The sequence below is a fragment of the Clarias gariepinus genome, chromosome 17 (genome assembly GCF_024256425.1).
Source record: "Clarias gariepinus isolate MV-2021 ecotype Netherlands chromosome 17, CGAR_prim_01v2, whole genome shotgun sequence".
In the NCBI taxonomy this organism is placed as follows: Eukaryota; Metazoa; Chordata; class Actinopteri; order Siluriformes; family Clariidae; genus Clarias; species Clarias gariepinus.
The window spans coordinates 9,200,326-9,218,804 of NC_071116.1; the positions used below are offsets into that span (position 1 = coordinate 9,200,326).

The window sequence follows — 18,479 nt, forward strand, 5'->3', positions numbered from 1 at the left end:
TTGCTATAAACTAAAATATACTGTTGAGACAGGGGGGCGATATATCTTTCTGAAAATGTACTTTTTTATAATCACTACGACAGGATGGACATATTTTGCGATTTGCTCATTCATCAATCTGCATGCAGCTGATTTATTAAAAGTGCAGGAACTGGACCAACATGTACCTCTAAGTCTATTTACTGAAGCTAGCCTGAACTTAAATAGAAAATCTCAGATGCTATGTGGTAATCATTTTCACAAAAAAAATTTTTTTTAATTTTTTAACTTAGCAATAAATAATAATAATTTCTTATACATCTATTACAACTCCCCTGAAATGGCTGTGCCTGGAGCTAAGAAAAAAAAATTCAGTTTTATTGTTTGAAAATCTTGACATGCTTTGCCACCTCTGCAGCACGCTCTCCTACACAGCTGCAGTGAGATAAAATTAAAACGTCTGTGTTGTGCCTTTTGACATTACAGTATGCCGTATCATCAATGAGTCAGTTTGCTGATCTTTCTAGCTCAACCGCTTCAGTCAGATTCAGCTTTTGCCCCATAGAGGAATTCTAACCGCTGATTGAAATGTGAAGGAGGGAGTGCTGACAGTGAGGGAGACCTAGCAGAAGACGTGACTGATTGCTGTCTGGGGAGGGTGGAGGGCAGTGGGAGACGCGGGGAGGGAGTAAGGGAAGGAAGGAAGGAAGGAGGGAAGGAGGGAAGCTTGGAGAGTGTAAAGAAGGGAGAGACGCAAATGAGCGGAAACTGCAGCGCATTCAGCATCATTGTCCCTATTCATCTCATCAGTGCTTTTCAAAGCCTGCAAATCAAAAGGAGCTGGGATTCGTGCCCTTAGCTAATAGTTCAACATTCAATTGAAGCAAAAAGGCACATTTTTTGGCTTTTTTCAGTTTTTTTTTTTTTTTTATTAAACGTTACGGTTCAGTGTTCTCTCCAGTGTAACGAGGGGGTATCAGAACATGCTGGAAATGTTTCTTTGTTGTATATCATTTGGATTTGATCACACAATTAGTTTCAGATATGAGAAAAGTGCGCCATGCATACCGTTCACAAGATCTATATATGGTGTGTCTGGATGTTATATAAGAACACAAATCTGCAGAGCGTGCACCGCAAAACACAAGAGTTTATTACCTACAAAAATGGTCAAATTGTGTTTTTTTTTGTGTTTTTTTTTTTTTTTTTTTTACAGGCTCCTAAATCATCCATGTGCACTCTTCACTCTTGTCCAGTTAAAATGCCCTGTCACACATGTAATGTAATTTGGGTCCTTGCTCTTGCTGTGGATCCTCTGGACCAGTCGGAACGACAGTAATTCACATTCAACCTATAAATGTCATTTACTATTAAAGGACTTTCACGACACTGATCGGATCCGAAACGTATTCTCCGCACCTTATTCAATGTCATCACGTCTGTAGCTGCGAAGAAAGGTGACGTACTAATTATTTCCAGGTAATGAGCTTCAGGGCAGGCTGAAAAATCATGCCAAGCCCATCAATACGAGTTAGTTTAGTAAGGTAAGCCATTATGGACTACAGTTGAATAAAGGTGGAATTTCAAGCCATTATCTGGCTGCAGGAGTAAGAATTACAGATTTCCAATGAACCATTGCCGTGGTAACATATGACACAGGCAGAGAAATAAATCATAATAAGCGAGAGAAGATTGTAAGGTCATTGTATATTTTTAGCATGATTTTGCAAGGAAAACTATTACATTTCATTCGAAGATTTATATGAAGTGCAACCTGGAACATGACAGTATGCATGCATAGTAAAGTAAGGAAAAAAATACTAACTTAGCTTCAGTTCCACTCCTTGCTCTTTCTGGTGTACCTCTAAGGTCCCTGCACTAAAGGTCTTTTCTTTACACGCAATGATCCCTTACACAAATGGAGAGGACCGTGGCCCATTTCAAGATGATTTCACACAGTGGGACCTTCCTGCCAAAACATTGTGCTATGAGCGCTAGCAAAACAAAACGCTCTGTAAAGTGATTATATGGTACACTCATACTAACCTGTGGCTATAGAGTCAACGATTCTAGCATCTCTAAAGATACATTTGGCAAATCTTTGTGTTTGTCCACACTTGACTGACTCCAGTGCCAATCTTTCAACCTCTTTCATCCTCAGCTGTTCCAGCAAGCCCCGTGTTATTCGACTTTATTGAGGGACCTGATGGTGCGAAGTGCTGACAAAACCTCCCCCCAGGCGACCAGACAGTGTCTGGTCCCCTTTAACTCCAACACCTGCTCTTCACATCCGTCCAAACCCCAGGCCTCCTGTTGGTATTTTTCAGCCAAGGAAAAAAGGGACAGAAATCTAAACCCTACATAACTATTTTTAACAGAAAACTTGATGCATGTGGCGTTCATGGGAAATAGGTTAATGAAATTCATAGATCAAAAGAGAGACATGGAGATTTTATTTGGAATCTTATGCAGTGAATGGGAGGGGAACAGCGGTGAGATGAAGACTATTCTAAATTCAGTAACGTTCCACAAACACAAAGTTTCAGAGAAAAGTATTACATCATACATTATATTGCATATATAAATACATTACATTATACTGCATATTATAGTGTTCAAAAAAGAATTGTCATGGTTTCTCCTTTTGCATTTGTTGTGATGTTTCCATGATGATGCATAATACATGCTACTGTTTGTTTTTTGGGTTTGTGTTTAACTTAAAACTCACGCAGTACAGATACAACCTGGCAAAAATGTTGGGTTATATGGAAGCTTGCTGGTGTGTGTTAACGAGGAGGCTATAGACTTGTACTGTATATAATGTAGAACTCTCAAAATAAGTATATTTTTGGTAATAGAAAACAACATTAAAAACATGTGATCTTGTGTAGTTGTGCTATTTATTTGTCTATGTGTCCCATTTTTTTATGTTTTGCTCAGTCATGTTTGTGTAGTCGGTAAAAATTAACTAAAAATCTGTTTGTCATATTTCCTATTTATTTATTGCCTGTTTATTTGTCCCTATATATGTTTATATTAAAGAAATAAAAGCTAAGATTCTCTGGCTACGGCTCGTCTTCAGTCTGTCCCCTGGTCCCCCTGGTTTGGTTCCCAAATATGTGCACCTGTTCTATGTTAGCTCTGATTACTGTCACTGTGTATATATTAGTTGTTAAAGCTGCATTCCGATTGGCGATGTAGTTCCCTGCAAAGTGGGCTGCACAGGAGTATCCAGCCATGTTAAGCACGATTCCAAACCGTAGGGAGTGAAACTGCTCGATGGAAAGGGAACTGTGAACTTTGTAGGGAAGATGTGAGCAATGGTTCATCATTTTGCCAGATGTGGACATGCAAATTTTCCCAGAAGTCATTGCGCCTCGCTGGAGTACTGGATATATGTGTTATCATTATTATCGAGGATGACATAATATTAATGTGACACAATAGGATTTCGTAATGGATTTATTATTTCAATGTAATTGAATTAATAAACCCTAATTATTACATAGGCTTATTATAACAAGGCTAGTAATCCTTTAAAAAACGACACGATACAAATTTTTCCATACATCTTGCACAATAAATCAAAGAATTTGTTTTTGAGTTATAACATATTTTAATAGCGAAAGTTTTTTGAATTTGCTTGACATAGATTTAAACAAAGTACTGAAAACATTTCTCAGAGATTGTGATCCAGCTGCACATCAATGATGTAAATCTACCATTCTACTACAACCCCATTTAAAATGTGCTCTTTTGGATCGAGATCCAGTTTGAGATGATTTTAGCTTTGTGACATGATTTATTCTGCTGGACGTAAAGGGATGGAATACTACTCAGGTGAGCTGTGGCATTTAAACCATGCTTAATTGGTACTAAGGGACCCAAAGCCACCAGCCGCAGACAGACCAAGATGGTTGCATGCTTTTAGTAGTATTTTTCCCTCCAAATTTTGACCCATCTGACAACAGGCAACATTTATCTTCTATGGTCCAATTTTGGAAAGCCCATGTGAATTGTAGCCTCAGTTTCCTGTTTGTAACTCGTTGCTTTAAAGGTTCGACGTGTCTTGTGTTCAGAGATGCTCTTCTGCATACCTGAGTTATAACAAGATGATATTTAAGTTACTATTGCCTTCCTATCAGCTCACACCTGTTCTCCTCTGACCGCAAGCATCAACAAGGCATTTTCACCCAGAGACCTGCCACTCAGTAGATATTTTTTCTTAGAAAAAAAAAACCCTAGAAAAAGAACCCTTTCATATAAACCCTAGAGACGGGTTTGGCATTAAAATCCCAGCAGATCAGCAGTTTTCAAAAAAAAAACTCTCATGTCTACATGGCTAAATGCACTGAGCTGCTGCCATGTGATTGGTTGATTTGGTACTCGCATTAAGAAGCACTTGTACAGGTGAACAGGTGAACAGGTGTACCTAACGAAGTGGAAAGTGAGTGTAAATCGTAACCTCACTAATTATGTGTTAATAATTAGAATGCTAGACATGAGAATGAATAATTTACCTAATATACCTCCATGTTCATTGCCGCTTCCCTTCCACTACTGTACATAATTTGTCCGTATTGCACAGTAGCTATCATTAAAAAAAGGTCATAGGTTAACACGTTTCCACGGCAACAAATTAACCCACCATACCTTTATTTAAGCTTCCATTTAACTTTTTTTTCCAATTAACTTTCCTATACTGTACATAAAATATACAGTATGCACCTAGGAGGACCAATCCTTCAAAAATTGGAACAGTGTAGCCAAGGAATTTTAATCAGAATGTACATCAATCAGTTGTACGTAGAAACGTCTTGAAAGATGAGCGTTGGACTTGATTAGAAAAATAGTGGCCCAGGTTATTGCAGTTTTTCTTTGGAAAGCTTCCACTCCAGGGATTTATTTCCTTTCAGCCACAAGAGCATTAGTGAAGTCAGGCACTCACATTGGTCACATTGGGTTTTTAAATTTGCCTTGCAAATGACCCATCAAGCTCATCCCGAAGATGTTGATGGGGTTGAGGTCAGGGCCTGGTGCAGGCAAGTTACGTTCCCCCAATCTGCTTTAAACGCCTGGTTTCTGATAGGACCCTGTGTTTTTTTTTTTATATACTGAGACAGGAAACTAGCCACAAAGTGGGAAGTTGAATGTTGTCTAGACTTGTACGCTGTAGCGCTCAGGACCATGAAAACCTGCCCAAGCCCATTATACTTCTAGCATCATACTGTATAGTTTGCATTATGCATTGAAACAGGTAATGTCCTCCAAGCATCTACTTCCAGGCAGTGATGTGTGACTCATCACTCCAGAAAAAGTATCTCCTTCTACAGAGTCCGATGATGATGATAACTTTACATCACTCACGCTGTGCAACTCCGGCTTTGCATTCGGTGCTCCAAGGCTTACTGTATATGCGGTTACTTAACCATGCAGCACGACGTCATTAAGCTCATTCTTTTGATTAAGCTTGTTAACTGTGGTCTGAAAAGTCAGCATTCTGTGATTATATTGTAGCAGAGTGGATGTGGATAGACTGAAAATTTATGGCTTTGCCGGTCTTGCTAGGCATTTTCACTTTGCATTAACTTCACTTAAGCAGACAAGGTGTAGGGCAGGAATTTGTGCCAGTGCCAGTCAATGATGGTTTTTCCACTAATGCACAGTTTTTCTATTACGAGATAATCTTTATAGATACTGTACAGAACTAAAGGCATAACCAGTCAGCAAATGCAGTAGGATCAGGAAGAGACCAACTCTCTATAACCGATAAATAAGACAGCATTTGTAAAGGGATGCACAAGAAGATGATAAAACTGTAATGCAATTCTATTCCTGACGAAAGAAGAGCTAAAATGTTGCACATGGGCGAGGGTGCTCCAGGTAGAGGGAGCTGGAGGTATTGATGTCCCATGGTGGTGATGCTAGGGATGGAAAAGAGACCCTGGATACTGTAATCCAGGTAAGAAAGAAAGAAGTGCAAGTACATTTATACTGTAACACACTCTTTTAAGTCATTCGACTGAATTACTCTCAACAATAAATACATTAACTCTGAATTTCCTACTGTTTTTTGGGAAGTTAATGTTAAACAAGATCCGCGTAAGCAGATTATTGGACTGAAAACCAGGTGCTTGCTTTGGTAACCCGGTAACAGCTTCAATCTGTTTTCCTCAGGGTATGCAGGTTTCCATGTTCAGTGGAATAGTAACTACTCATATTATTGGTGTGCATGTAAACTCATTGAGTGTAAGCCTTGGAGAAAGCCAAGAAAAGGAAAGAAATGTGATGGTTTTCTGCTAAATCAAGCTGGACTCGAAAATCTCACAAATCCTTGACGTTAATTCTAACGATTAAATAGTGAAATGAAGAGAAATGAAAAGTCACGCACACACCCTGCCAGTATGATGCAGAGAAATGGCATGATCAGTGTTGACATAGCAACCAATAATGGGTAAAGACTGCTTGATGACGAGTACGGCAGAGAACAAGAAGAAGAAGAAGAGAGAGAAGTAGAGAAGATAATATAACACCCAAAATTCTAAACTGTAACTGTAGCATCGGTTCTGTCATCTGTCTCAGACATTTCATTTGGCAAATCTGTGCTCGTTCACACTTGAGTAACTACAGTATCAATGTTTTACCTCCAGTCCTCAGCTGTTTCAGGTAGACTTGTATTATTGTCTGGCTTTATTGAGGAACCTGATGTGTGTAAAAAGAAAGAAATAAATACAAACCTGCGGGGCATCCAGACAGTGTCTGGTCTCCTCAAACCCCAACACCTGCCCCTCATTGATTTCACGCAGCCACAAAAGCACACCAAATCCATATCAGGTTGTAATGTATGGAACATTTAAGATTCATATGAACAAAAAAAGGGTTGAAAGAAAAAACAAAAAAAAAAGATTAAGGAACTATTAAAAAGCCCTTGGGCTTGCTGTAGAGGGGAGGTGTCAGGATTGCAGAACAAGAGCGAGGAAGAGAACTGGGGCTATGCCTCAGGCATCACCACTATTTATATGGGACACAAGCAACAAGAGCAGAAATAGGATGGGATGATGAAGTACGATGTTGGATTGAATAGGGAGGGATGTGATATGTGATGAAAAGGGAGGCGAATGGTTCAGGAGGGAGAATAAAAACAAACGGGTATAATAAAATAATGCAGTACATGGAAAGAGAGATATTATAAGGAAAGAGGCCAGTCAGACATTGGTGGGAAGAATGTGGGCAGTTATAGTTGGTAGCTATTCCAGACAGCTATTCTCAAAAGCCAAGCCTTTATAGAAGATTGCTTTGTGCAAAAAAAAAAAAAGAAGATGTTTAGCTCCATACTTTAATTATTAAGTACATCCTATTGTTTTTCATTTATTCCATCCATTTGAATGTGACACTATGGAGAAAGAGGAATAAACAACTGTGGTGAGCAGGAAAGCTTCTCAGAATGCACGAGACATGCAAGAGCAGAAGACCACATCGGGTTTAAACTCCCGTCAGGTGGAACAGAGTACACTGAAACTGCAGAGTTGAAAACCCAACGTTCTGAGGCTTTGACGTTCTGATGAGCCTCAGATTGCTGTTCTTGATTGACAGGCGTGGTCTTCTACTGTTTCTATGTACCCTGAGATGCTTTTCTGCGTACCACATTTGTCAAAAGTGGTCATTTGAGTTACCACAGACTTCTTATCTTCTCCTTAGACATTTCTGCTGCTTACTGAATTTTTTATGCGTCACCTCTAGAGATTTGTGGCTGAAAACACAAAGAGATCAGCGGTACCAGAAATACTCAAACCAGCCCATCTGGCACAAATGTGTTGTGGTTTGCGGCTCCATGGATTGGACTTGGATTGTCAGGCGTATCCCATGGGTGCCCGTTTGGATTTAGATCTGTGGCCTTGGGCTCTTTGCCTGCCAGGCGAGATGTAGTGCACTGGGTGTTCTTGTACTTTTTTATCCTCACCTGCATTTGCCGGTGTATAGTTGGTGATCAGCGTTGTTCAAGTCATAATGTTATAGCTGATCAGTGATCATCAACATGGGTGGACAGTTTAGGATTCTTGTTAGCTTTTATTTATTAAAATAATTTTTTTTTTAATTTTAAATGTAAAATTAAATATCTCCCCAAACAAGACATATTACTTCTACAATTTCCCACACCACATTAGTTATTCTTACAGAAAGAATGTCTAAATAATTGATGGTCCAACCCTTTTATAATGATCTCAATACACTCTTTAAAAAAAGATCTAAATCTAGTGTTTTTAAGTCTCTGCGAGGAATTCTAAGTTCTAAGTGGCATCCCACAGCTGGCTGTTTTTCCATCAACAACTCCACGGGACAATACCTTATATATATACAGTATATATATATATATATATATCGGTGGAACAGTGGCTTAGTGGTTAACACAGCTGCCTTGCACCTCCAGGGTCTGAGTTTGATTCTCACTGGATCTGTGTGCATGGAGTTTACATGTTCTCCGCATGCTTGGTGGGAGTCCAAAGACCTAGAGATTAGGTGCACTGGCGTCCCAAAATTGCCAATGAGCCAAAAGTGAATGAGCGTGTGAGTGTGTGCACATCTAGAGAATGCATGCCGTGAAGTGGGCTTACTCCCTCGCAGGGAGGGTGCCAGTCCATCACAGCACTCCATGCAAACACACACACACACACACACACACACACACACACACACACACACACATATCTCTAAGAGGATTTTTTTTTTGGTGGTCCTCCCACTGCCAGAGAACAGTGGACTCATTTCTTTGTTCGTACTTTATGCTTGGTCTAATACGTAACACACGGAAACCACTACTGTGCTGAAGATTAGCTCAAGGGATTTTGTTATGGACGGACTAAAATCTTTTTTTGTTTTTGGTGTGGTGGTGTGTATGAGTCTCAGAAGTTCAGTGATGTGTTGTCTGCTACAGTGTATTGCTGCGAGAAAGCCGCTGTCACTTAGCATCCACTGCTTGTTGTGTTACAGGCGAACTGTCACTCGCCCAGGGACGGGAATGGCAAATTGACATGAGGAGTAAAAAAATAAATAAATATATGGTTGTGTGGGACGGCTCTTGGCTGAAGGGTCTTCCTTCTCAGTGTGTGTGAAAGCCTCTCTAGAGGGAAGTGTCTACTTGGAAAGATCAGTGGTTTACTATGATTAATGAAGGATTGAATGAATTGAAACATTGAGGCACGAAATGTAGTAAAGATTCCACTGTTTAATATCCCTCGACACACACACACACACACTCACAAACATCTGTATTAACATGTAACAGATCAACCACCCACCCGGTCTTACTCAGAGCATGAAGCCTACCATCTTATTGAGAACCTCAGCTAGTTCCAATCATGCAATCATCAGACTTCTTCTTTTTCTTCTCCATGCTTTCGAACCTCATGCTATTTAACGACACAGCTAAAGCGCAAATAAAAACATTCCTCACGTCTTTCTTTGTCTGTTCATTTCACTCAGTTTTAATGATTCATTACGGCGTCCTGAGTGTTAGGGAAGCCCTCCTACGACACGTCAACACAATGTGCCCGTGCTCGTGATGTGACACGGGGTACAGAGGGAGCGCTTAAGCAGCTGTTCAGTCTCAGCTCCCTATTAGCAGACAAAAGGCTTTAAGCGCCTGTTTTTTCTTTCCACTAGGCCACATTTCATCTCCTTTCGCTCGGATTGTTATGCTTCATGCCAGACATCAAATAGAAGAAACGAAAAACATTTCTGACGTGCTGACTGGAAGTCTTTCAGTGTTGCTGTGAAGCTTGCATTGGTAATAAGCGCCACTTGAATCCAGTGCATCATACACCGATCAGCCATAACATTATGACTAATGACAGGTGAATTAAAATACACGGATAAGCAGCTATGCACAGGATCATGGCCATCCAAGGCAACACCAATGGGATGCGCCAGACAAACAAGCCCGGTCCGTGGAGGTCCCATCTCACAACCATGAAGACCCAAAGGATCCGCTGCCAACGTCCTTGTGCCAGACACCATGGCACACCCCCAGATGGCCTGCGCTGCCACCAACAAGCAGCCAGAGCCACCCTGGTGGTTATCATTTTAATGATACGGCCGATCAGTGTGTATCTGACTTAAGACAGCCCAGTATAGATTAGATACAGAGTATCCGATCACCTAAGTGTTGGAGTAGAGTTTAAAAGTGGAACCGTGTCCAAACCCAAATAATTTCGTTTTATAATCAACTTCATCAATTCTTAGCGCATTAGCTCACTCCAGTGTTTGACATCAGGTCCAGCATTAATATGCATGAAGCCTAATGCGCATTTTCGATCTCCAAACCGCACATACACACAGAACTACTCCTGAGAAGCCTGATGTAAAATGCCACTTAAGAGTTCACCAAGTGAGACTTTAACCAAGCGCGCAACTTCATACTTGACTCTCATTTCCACACCCGAAATCACCCCTATAGTCTTTAGTTTGTGTGACAAAGGCTAAAGGATATTAAGGGAAAAGTAATCTTTTTGACTAATGAATAATATAGTGCATTTTAAATCTTGTCTGTAAAAGAGCAATCTGTTTTTATTGCTTCTTGATCCTATCAGACTCACGGTCTAAAAGCTCACAGCCTCAGAAGAGTCATCTCTCCTTATTTAATACACCGATCATGAGTCTCTTGAAGGTGTGTGCAAATCCCCATAGTCCTGCTCCAAATTACTATTGTCGAGACGCTCTGCAAGGCGCACAAAAAGTCCTGTATGGTCACACTCCGAGAATGAACAATGAGACCCGGGATTATGATTCAACAATCCGTTTTGAAACAATTCAACATATATATATTTTTTTTTTCCCATGCATATAAAATGATATATATATATATATATATATGATAAACTATATTTGATTGAAAATTATTTTTAAACCACTTGCCAGCTCAGATCAACTCCAGCACATGGGCTAATTGTCGCAAATTAATTAATGCTTGCAGATAATTGCTTCAAATGAAAAACCCCGTGCACATAATTGGTCCACATTAATTAATACTTGCAAGTCATTGTCACATCGAAACAACTACTTCTCCAACAGCGATCACGAACTGAAACACTTGTAAATGTAATTCTTTTCTAATCCGTACCATGCCGTCCAGCTGTTATTCCTACGTTATGTCAGACTCTCCATTTATACAACATCCATACAGTATTGTATCATTTCTCCAGTGTTATGTAACTACAATCAGCACATTCACATCCCCGAAAATTCATGCATCAAGGAATTCCATAATCCATTGATGTTTTTGCATTTCTACAGTAAGTGCCAGGTCTAGATGGAAAGAAGAAGAAGAAGAAGAAAAAACTCCAACTCTACTAAATGATGATGTCACTAGAACTTGGTGGACGTTGTGATGAAAACTTACCTTACGCCTGATGATCTGTGCTGCGTTCCGATGCAGGAGGAGAGAAGAGGAGAGAAGAGGAGAGGAGAGGACCGAGATCACTCTGCTTGATTCAGCTGGAGCTAAACGCCTATCTGTGTCTCCTGCACACACTGTCTTCTCAATGTACTGCTGCTCATAGAGAAAGAGAGAGAGAGAGAGAGAGAGAGAGAGAGAGAAACCTCCACCCCCTCCTCAACTGCCTGCATTAAATCACAGAGTTGCTGAGCACAAAAGCTCCTACATACCATGCATGAAAAGCCATTTCTCCCTGATTCATGATTTACACTGAAGAATACTGCTCTTCAGTCCTATTAGTAGAAAATTTCCAACATAATTGCTTTTTTTTCTTTATTTTTTTCCTGCGATGACTCCTCTATGCAAAAATCCCTGAGAAATCCAATAGGAATTAATATGCAGATCTAGATGTCGTCGATGTACAGTATACCACTCCCACTGCACCTGTTTAACACCACACCTTACTTACCGACTTACTGTTTTTACTCATCTGGCTGATTTCTGATTAAGATTAGAAACAAGCAAGCACTTGAAGGGTTACAAGTCTTGCTCAAGGACCTGAACGTGGCAGCTCGACAATGCTAGGATTTAACCTCACAGCCTTTTAATCAGTAGCCCTAAGCTTTAAGCACTCAGCCGGCATTCTTTCGGAAAACACGTTTCTATTTTTTTTTTCTTCCCTTAGACGCTTATGCACTCATTCTCTACACCGTTTATTCTGTACGGGGTCACAGGAGCCTATCCCAGGGGACTCGGGGGACTAGGCGGAGTACATCACAACCGTGGATGCATCACAAGGCACAAACACATACACACACTCACACAGTCAGACACACTACGGGCAATTTGGAAACACCAGTTAGAGTAATCTGTGTGTCTTGTGTATCGTGGAATGAAACCAGGGTACCCGAAGGAAACCCACCGATCAATCCAACCCAACAATCATTAAATGCCCCTTGGGGTGGAAAAAAAATGCTACATATATGTGTCACTACAACACACATCAAGTTGCAATTGCGAAACTTAGTAAAGATCTTAAGAACTCAATATTTCAATTAGGAATTCACAATCCTTTCCTCTTAACCTTCCTACCAGTACCCCAAAGCCCTAACCAGTGAGCCACTGGTGCCCCCGATTCTGCCAAAAGTATGTGGACACCTGATCTTTAAACTCATATCTGGATTTCTTTCGAATGGTTGCAGGAAAACAGAATTGTCTCGAATGTCTTTGCATGTTTTGTAGCATTACAGCAGAACTAATACCGGCATGCACTGTGTGCTCCATAGAGACATCGTTTGCGTATGGAGGAACTTGAGTGGCCAGCAACTTGAGTGACTCAACCTCGCTCGATCCTTTTGGTGTAATTTGGAATGCCGACTGCATGCCAGGTCTCCTTGCTCAACATCATTACCCGACCTCATTAATCTTCTTGTAGCCGAACGAGCATAAATCCCCAAAGCTGCAAAAATCTAGCTGAAAACCTTCCTGGTATTGAGGAGGTTATTGTAAAATCAATAGGAGGAGAACATCTGGAATGGTATCCAACAAGCATATAGGGATGTGACGGTCAGGTGGCTTGTGTAGTTTGACCACCAAACAGAATGTTCACTTACTTGAGTTATGAAATGATTGGAATTAGTATAATATACACATCCCTAAGGATGTTCGCTCCAGTAAGTAAGTAAAAAAAAAAAAAAAGGAGGTATTTTGTTGAGGCAGGAAAAGTTCAGTCAGTATCAAACTCAAAAGCAATTTGGGCTGAGTAGCCGGGTCGATACTCAACAAGATCAGGAAAGCAGCGTGCAGACAAAGCTGTGGGAGGATATAAAGTAAATAAGATAAATTGTTTATGGATACAGTTATAAGCAACAACCATAATTCAGTAGTGCAGTGGAAGAAACTGAGACACAAAGACGTTAGAAAAGAGCGAAAAGGAAAACAATCAACATAAAGAGCGAATCACGAAAAAAACAGCCAGAATCAAAACTGAAAAGTGAAATAAGAGCTGGCATTTATGTCATATTCAGAAATATCATTATTCCCATTACATGCACTTTTGTTACTTGCACATGGAAGATCTTTCTCCTTTGAATGTTAGAGTATACGATAGTGCACAAAGTGTAGCTCTTAGGAACATAAAAAAAACTATGAAATACACTCAAGCCTCAAACGACTGTATAAAAAGGAGGAATATGACATTCTTTTCAACATCCAGTAAAACATAAAGAGAAAAATGTAATATAAAAGGTCCTGTATTCTAGTGAACTTGCCTAAAAGTGAGTGGATTTCACCTAACATCACTCTTCTTATCTCTATACACCTGCATCGATTCGGGATTCTAGCTCGAGTCCTGTGTAATTGCCGTCCTGAAGATTTCCCTACATCCTCACCCGGGTCTGAAGATGTCAGCACAGTTTTGATCATTATCCCAGCAGATTCAATCAGGGCTTGCTAATGAGCTAAAGTGCTGGGTCAGGTGTATTTACAGGGAATTACTAGACCTAGCTATAAATACTTCAGATTTCCCCCCCCCACACACACACACACACTATCCAGTTGCCTCATTTAAAACTGGAGTCAAAGGCTGTAATAATGCATCACGACTTTATTGCCACCTTGTGGCTATTGTTCATTGGAATAGTAAACCCTGGTATAATGAAGTCTGGAGGTGTGCAAGAAATACTGTATTTTCAATAAATCCCTGTATGGAGTGTGTTTCAGTCATTTTCTTGGTAGATTCCCAGAACAAACCACAAATGTGTAGAATTATAGGTAAGATGACGCAAAGTATTTGGTGGTTCTCCAAATTTTTCAATTCAGTTTCTCTCAACCCTTCCTGTTTATCATGTACTGGGGGTCTGTAACTGCTCCGAGTTTAATAAGTGGAATGCTGGAGGAGTGGAGCCCAGAATGAAGAAGGACGTTATATATCCTGAGGTATCACCGTAATGCACACTGCCACCAGCACCCTGCGGCTAATTTTCATTTATTTTAGAGCACGGATCTTCAATCTCTCTGCTGGGGCCACTGCATTGCAGAATTGTTGTGAGTTCTTGTTCTGCATGGTTCGCTCTCACTCATTCTCTATACCGCTTATCCTGTAGAGCCTGTAGCCTATCCCAGGGGATTTGAGAAACTAAGTGGGGTACACCCTGGACAGGGTGGCAAACCATCGAATGGCACACACTCACACACTTGTCTCAATTGTCAATCACAATGGACAATTTGGAAACAACAATCTGGAGGAACCCTATAAAGCACGGGGAGAATGTGCAAACCCCAAAAACAAATTTAACCCCTGACTCTGGATGTGCGTGGACTGTTTTGCCAGTTTTGTGTGATGTTTTTTTTTTTATCTGAATCTTAATTAAGTTCTACAAATTTTACATTACATATTTTCTCAGACTTATGACTTATGGCCCCATTTCTGACCCTGACGTTGATTACGTCGCAGGTAAAGGAACCATGGTTTACCTACTGAGAAGCCTTTGAAGTGTCTGGGATTCACAAATGCATCATATTTTCCCTGCAAGCGCAAACTCACCTCTTAACACTTTAGAAGCACTGCACAGCTGATGAGGACTTTGGTCTGAAGCGTCATCCTGTTTCTCTGGACTCTTCGTGCGCTATTAGGAACTGATTTTTGCCCCCTGACAAAAGGCAGACTACACAGAAACCGGCATGGGGCGATCAACAGAAACGTCAAGCCTCCTCGTTAATTAGATCAGACCCTCAAACACATCAGGGATGTCATAGCCCATTAGCTTGGTGGTCCTGGTGATGGGATGGAGGATGCCCAGCAGGGTGATGTTAGCCAGTTATTGGAGCTTGAGAATGCCAGCTTGCATAAAGGGCAAGTGAGACTGGAATAATCATAACAACAGTTAAAACACAGTGTTGATTTGGGAATTCCGCTTAATTCGTTTCTTATAACACTTCTAAAAGTAGATACTGCCACAAAGCAATACATGTGTAAATTTCGATCCTTAATGAGCAAAGAAAAACTCCCTGAGATTACATGAGAGGATCCTGATGCCTTCTGGGTTCCCGAATAATGCTTGCATAAATGCAAGCATGCAAATGTGTTAAAAGAATGTCCAGTGTAAGTACAAATTCAAAGTCAAACTTGATGAACTTTTTTGTGAATAGGGGCAGAAAACCGATTGATATTAAAAGAAGCTCCATGCACAGTACAATGATGAGACTCTAACTGCAATAAATCATTTGAATAGTGCAAACTTTTTAAAGGAGGCCATATATTTGTAATGACAATCCCGGAGCCTTGAAAATCGAAGGATAGCTTGTTGCCAACTTGCAGAAGAGAAGCATCTGTTTTTGGGAACTGTACACACACAATCAATCAGGAAGACGGCTTGCACAAGCCATTTCCACTGGAGGAGTTCCTGGGAGACCAGCGTTCAAAAACATGAAGCAGACTTTCTGCAGACTGATCATGACTCTGATACTGAGAAAAGATTCTGCCTTGATGGGATCGAATCACCAGTGATACACTGGGATAAGTCAGTGTAGCAGGGGATTATATAGAGAAAATAAAGTAAGGTTTTCACTCTCACAACTGTGTTCTGTTATTCTACACAATCAAGTTCCGGTTTGACTTGTGCGTCCAACTGAAAGTTGTAACTGAATGTCCTGGAATGAGTACAGGCTTTGTTGGGGAGACAAAGTAAAAAACGAAACCTCAGCAAAACTCAATCAACAAGCTGCACATGACATGGCTACTACTGTACGTTGTACGCTACTTTCTTTACAGTAGCCCTATAACAGCAGTTGAGCAGATGATTGCAGTTGATGAGTCTAGCAGTTAATTTTGAATCATTTAGCATGTACCTTTATGGTGTGTCCTGTCAAGGAAAGATTTCCAGCATAACTACATTTTATCTCAGAAATCACACAAAAACCTGAAACTAGATCCGAAGAATGTGGTTATTGGAAAAAAGAGACATTTCTCTCATGCAGTGCAATTGCATTTCTGATGTTCAGGCATTATCACCCTTTCCCCTCCCGTCAATATATTTTACAATGCAAATTGCTGCGCATGTTATTAATGCATACTTCTTGCATAAATACTGTTATTGATCCTAAAGGAAACTGGAGAACTAACCTGGATCTTAAATCAATCCAACTTGGCAACCCTGGCATCCGGTTCCTGTTCCTCTGTCTGGCAATAGGCAGCATAAGTCTTGCCCCAGTGGGCCATTTTTAAACTTTAGTTGCAATTAGCACTATACAGGAGCAGTAACTATGCTACCATATGACGGTGCAACATCACATCAGTAAGGCAAGAAAATAATAATGTTTTTTTTTTTTATGAAAAAAGATAAGGAAATCAGCATGCAGGCAATACTTTATGAAGATAAACTAGCTGATAATAAGTGGTTAGCACTGTCGCCTTTCACCTCCACGGTTGAGGGTTCAAGTCCTGCCTCAGGTCTGCATGCATAGAGTTCGCATGTTCTCCCCATGCTTGGTGGGTTCCCCCGGGTATATCTGGTTCCCTTCCACAGTCCAAAGACATATAGATTAGGCTAATTGATGTTTCCAAATTTCCATAGTCTGTAAATGAGGGTGTACCCCACCTCACGCTCCAAGTCCCCCAGGCTCCAAGTCTCCTCGGAGCCTATATAGGATAAACGATATAGAGAACGAGTGAGAGTGAATATCTGATCTATTGTCCACCGGTTTCTGTAGACAAGCCACCACCGATGGCCAATTAACCCAACATGCACACACCTTCAGAAGTGATCAACAGATGGTGTCTAAGGTGGTGCAGAGATCTTCTCATCAACCATGGCACACTTTTCTTACCTGTAGCTTTCGAAGACAATGGCCAATCAAGTTAAACTGTCAAAGCACGTGATCAGTAACCCTGGCTTTCATTCTGCACCCTAAGATTTGTAAAACTTTAAATGGGCTGTGAAGTAATTCTGAGGTCATTATAAGATCGCTCATGGGGCAGGAGATTGAAGTGTCACTTACTATTATTAGGAGCTTGTGTTTATAGTAGGATTCGTCTTTTTCCACTTTGTAAAGACAGCAGTCAGTGAAGTCCACTGGTTCTCCTGGGAAACTTCTCTTCCTCAGAGATAGTCTGAGAGTAACATGAATCCCTTCAGGAACGAACGCTGAAGCACAATCACTATCGAAAGATGAATGCTAATTTCTAAGCGAATGAATCATGAAAATTCCCTGTGAAATATTAGCTTTCATAGCACTTCCTTTAAAGACGCTGGCAAAAAAACAGAGAACATATTCATACATTATTGAACTACTCTGACAGTAGCACCGGGTCACTCAGAGGAAAAGTGCTGAGCGTGTTCAAATACTGATGTTCTGTGCTCTCAGAAGTGTATTCAGTTCTAGTTACATGTGCCTTAATCAATGCCATACCGATGCTTTCCAGAAGTGCTTTCCAATTGAGAAGCTGGGCCAGGCCGAGTCTGGATTCCAGAAATGTCTCTTTCGGTTACTTTCACTACATAAAAGTATCAACTACAGTAAATCAGACTGTATTTTATAGCCCTTTTTTTCACAGCAGTCGGTTGCATGTGGTGAAATTAACATATCCAACTTATAAAATATTCAAAACCGTTCAAGTTATGTCGACTTCAGCATTGCATTGGGTTTATGCCCGGCAGTGTAAAAAAACCACAACCCCAGGTTCCAGCAGAGATTTGTGACGTGCTACAAACTGATGTCTTGATTTAGGTCCTGTGTGCTATTACTTCATTAGAGCCCATAAGGCAGTGCAGGAGCACAGCTGGCTTTCCTTCTTACATACACACTGAACATGTTCCCACAGTGCTTACCCAGCTGCAAAGCACAAAATGATTACCCTACACAACACTTCCACCCACCCCCCAATGATTTCTTTACTTTCTCCCAAAAACTGTATTACAAGGGGTGATCAGGTCAAAGCGGGACTTTTGATTGTGCGGAATAAAAAAACACATATAAGAGTAATGACCTTTATTTCTCTGTATAATCCCCTGCTATTTTAAAGCGTTTCACTAGTGCTTGGATACCATTAAGGTAGAAAGTCTTGAAAGAG

At 40.6% G+C, this 18,479-nt stretch overlaps 1 protein-coding gene across 1 annotated transcript in view; it reads right to left on the minus strand.

The window, feature by feature from the left end:
- Window positions 1–11,492, minus strand: part of rph3aa (rabphilin 3A homolog (mouse), a) — a 34,596-nt gene extending 23,104 nt beyond the window's left edge. Inside the window, exon 1 of the mRNA XM_053516431.1 lies at window positions 11,375–11,492. The gene's annotated coding sequence lies outside the window, so the exon portion shown is untranslated. The remainder of the gene's footprint in view (window positions 1–11,374) is intronic.
- Between the last annotated feature and the right edge of the window lie 6,987 nt (window positions 11,493–18,479).